Genomic DNA, 4,170 nt, shown 5'->3' with positions numbered 1-4,170 from the left:
CCACATCGAGAGGAATCAGCTGAGGTGGCTCAGGCATCTCTTTCGGATGCCTCCCTGGGGAGGTGTTCCAGGCATGTCTCCCTGGGAGGAGGCCCCGGGGAAGACCCAGGACACGCTGGAGGGACTATGCCTCTTGGCTGGCCTGGGAACACCTCGGTGTTGTTCCTGAGGAGCTGGCTGAGGTGTCTGGGGAGAGGGAAGTTTGGGCTTCCATGCTCAGACTGCTGCCTCCGCGACCCGGCTCCGGATAAGCGGAAGATGAGATGAGATGAGATGAGAAGTTAAAGCATTTCTTTTCCCTTATTCTTACAAACAAAAGGTGACAGAAAAAAATTCCTTTCACCTTAGGTCAATTAGGTTCACCTTCAATTATACCAATATTTAACCATTTTAGTTTTCACAAATGGGCGGCATGGTGGTGTAGTGGTTAGCGCTGTCGCCTCACAGCAAGAAGGTCCAGGTTCGAGCCCCGTGGCCGGCAAGGGCCTTTCTGTGCGGAGTTTGCATGTTCTCCCTGTGTCTGCGTGGGTTTCCTCCGGGTGATCCGGCTTCCCCCACAGTCCAAAGACATGCAGGTTAGGTTAACTGGTGACTCTAAATTGACCATAGGTGTGAATGTGAGTGTGAATGGTTGTCTGTGTCTATGTGTCAGCCCTGTGATGACCTGGTGACTTGTCCAGGGTGTACCCCACTTTTCGCCCGTAGTCAGCTGGGATAGGCTCCAGCTTGCCTACGACCCTGTAGAACAGGATAAAGCAGCTAGAGATAATGAGTTGAGATTCCACAAATTTACCCTTGAAGTATAACAGCCAAGAGAGTCAAATTCAGTGTTATTCTCTAACAAACTCAAATTCTAGCTCAGTGGGCCCACACTCAAAACACACACATGGCAAACAAAAGAAACCCCTCATTGCAGGCTTGAGCGTGAGGAAATCCACAGTATTTATCCACTCGGTGCACAGAGTGGTGTTAAAAATGTTTTACCTCTGAGTGAAAATCAAGTCTAAACAGTCTATCCAGTCGGAGTCTCTGGTGAAGGGTGATGCTGTAGGCAGGTGCAGTCTCTCCCAGGCAGCAAGCAACAACATCCGAATGATGACCTGTTGCACACACTAGCAGCGTTTCAGATAAATCCTCAGGGTTCCGTGTTGAAACGATGAGTCACAGCCAATAGCGTTAGCTGTATTAGCTATACAGCGGCTAAGAGTCCATCCGCTTTTATGAACGAATGCTAGTGACACACTCTGAACTAGCTTGCTAGCTAAACACGTGCACAACTAAAAAAGAAATTTCGAGTAGAAATGTCTCTAGTTGCTCACAAACCAGGTGTAGCTCAAGTATTCAGCTTCAGAATGTCGAGCAGACAGTCTTTTAGATACTGAAAACTACACACCCGCTGTGATATGACTCCGCAAAACTACATTTTGCCGCCTATGTAGTCCCCTATTTATACAAATAGGAGTCATTCAGGATTCAGTCATGTTTTTGATCAGTGCTTTTGCTCAACCAAAGTTATACAGTATTATGACCATTATATTGCATAAATAAAGCCATTTGGTGAAACTTTGAAGAAGAGATTGTACTGGTTTAAAGTTTTTACCTAACATAATATTATGTATTAGGATAACATGGTCCAAAATGGGCCTCATTAACTAATGTGATCAAACTGTTAGCAAGTTAGAGGTTTTTAGCTTTCTCCTGAAGTGTTTTATTTTATTTTGTCTTCCTCAGGGTAGTAAAACTCGCTTTCACTGTGAACACTCTCGTTATCGCGATCCATGATGTAAAATTAATACTATTCTCCTGAGAAATAATATATTTTTTTTTCTTTACCAAATTCTAACAGAAAACGAGAGCGCTCAAAAGGGAAAACTGAGCTGAGCCGCCATTTTGAATCCTCATTCACGGCTGTGATACAAATTGCTTCCTCCTCGATATACAAGTGCACTTCCATGGCAGGAAAAAAAAAAAACTACATTTTGCTGCCTATATAGTCCCCTATTTATACAAATAGGAGTCATTCAGGATTCAGCCATGTTTTTGCCCTGTGTTAGTGAATTACAGTTTTTAGCTTTCTCCTGAAATTTTTTCTTTTATTTCTTCTTCCTCAGGGTAGTAAAACTCGCTTTCGCTGTGAACAGTGTCGTTATCGCCTTCATCTCATCTCATTATCTCTAGCCGCTTTATCCTTCTACAGGGTCGCAGGCAAGCTGGAGCATATCCCAGCTGACTACGGGCGAAAGGCGGGGTACACCCTGGACAAGTCGCCAGGTCATCACAGGGCTGACACATAGACACAGACAACCATTCACACTCACACCTACGGTCAATTTAGAGTCACCAGTTAACCTAACCTGCATGTCTTTTGGACTGTGGGGGAAACCGGAGCACCCGGAGGAAACCCACGCGGACACGGGGAGAACATGCAAACTCCACACAGAAAGGCCCTCGCCGGCCCCGGGGCTCGAACCCAGGACCTTCTTGCTGTGAGGCGACAGCACTAACCACTACACCACCGTGCCACCGTTATCGCCTTCAATGATGTAAAATTAATGCTATTCTCCTGAGAAATGCTGGCAAAAATTTAAGATTTTTGATAATCTTATAAATAAATCTGGTGGCACGGTGGTGTAGTGGTTAGCGCTGTCACCTCACAGCAAGAAGGTCCAGGTTCGAGCCCCATGGCCGGCGAGGGCCTTTCTGTGCGGAGTTTGCATGTTCTCCCCGTGTCCGCGTGGGTTTCCTCCGGGTGCTCCGGTTTCCCCCACAGTCCAAAGGCATGCAGCTTAGGTTAACTGGTGACTCTAAATTGACCGTAGGTGTGAATGTGAGTGTGAATGGTTGTCTATGTATCAGCCCTGTGATGACCTGGCGACTTGTCCAGGGTGTACCCCGCCTCTCGCCCGTAGTCAGCTGGGATAGGCTCCAGCTTGCATGCGACCCTGTAGGACAGGATAAAGTGGCTAGAGATAATGAGATGAGATAAATAAATCTTATAAAAAAAGATAAATGTTGACAAAAAATGCTACCATGTTTGTTGTTATGAACGAGCGAGTCGCCAGAGGTCCGTAACTGGGGTCCGTACCGTAGTATACAGACCTGCTCGCCAGCCAATCAGAGTGCAGGATTTGGATCGTGAAAAAAATAAAAGGAATTATTTTTTTCGCGGTCCAAATCCTGCGCTCTGATTGGCTGGCGAGCAGGCCCGTATCCTATGGTACGGACCTCTGGCGACTCACTTGTTCACAACAACAACAAACATAGTAGCATTTTTTGTCAACATTTATCTTTTTTTTATAAGATTTATTCATATGATTATCAAAAATCTTATAAATTTTTGCCAGCATTTCTCAGGCGAATAGCATTAATTTTACAACATGGATAGTGATAACAACAGTGTTCACAGCGAAAGCGAGTTTTACTACCCTGAGGAAGAAGAAATAAAATAAAACATTTCAGGAGAAAGCTAAAAACCTCTGTTGCCAACGCCGAGCAAAAACATGGCTGAATCCTGAATAACTCAATTTTGTATAAATAGGGGACTACATAAGCGGCAAAATGTAGTTTTTTTCCCTGCCATGGAAGTGCACTTGTATACCGAGGAGGAAGCAATTTGCATTACAGTCATGAATGAGGATTCAAAATGGCGGCTCGGCTCGGTTTTCCCTTTCAGGTGCTCTCGTTTTCTGTTAGAATTTAGTAAAGAAAAAAATGAATGTCAGTTGTAAAACTGATGGCAGGGATGTAACAAGCCAGTAGTTCATGAACGTGTGTGGCCACAGCGTTGTACATTTCAGGGAGAGAGATGTTGGCAAAATGGCGGTGGCTTGGCAGTGTGTAGCGGGGCTCCATTTACTCCATCAGGCCTCTAAATCCTGTGTCTTCTCCTTCAGAGAAAGGCTGATCACCTAACACAATGAATTCTATCACCTTTTTAGTAATATATTTAGCTTTAGCGCTGTCTGGGGGAAGTTTTTTCCCTTTCTCAAATGCTGTGCTAATCAAGGACCGAGTCCTGCTGGTGGCGATCTGTTCCCTCTTACTGCCCTACATCTCTGTTTTTTATCCGCTTTCAGGTAATTGTTGTGTTCTCCCTCATGTCTGTTTTTCAGATGGTTGATGAGATTGTGTTAATTCTTAGATGTAGCACCTCCTCTTGAAATGTCACTA

Source organism: Neoarius graeffei, chromosome 4, assembly GCF_027579695.1.
Source record: "Neoarius graeffei isolate fNeoGra1 chromosome 4, fNeoGra1.pri, whole genome shotgun sequence".
Lineage (NCBI taxonomy): Eukaryota > Metazoa > Chordata > Actinopteri > Siluriformes > Ariidae > Neoarius > Neoarius graeffei.
The sequence above is the reverse complement of the archived record's forward strand: the minus strand, read 5'-3'. Positions refer to the sequence as shown.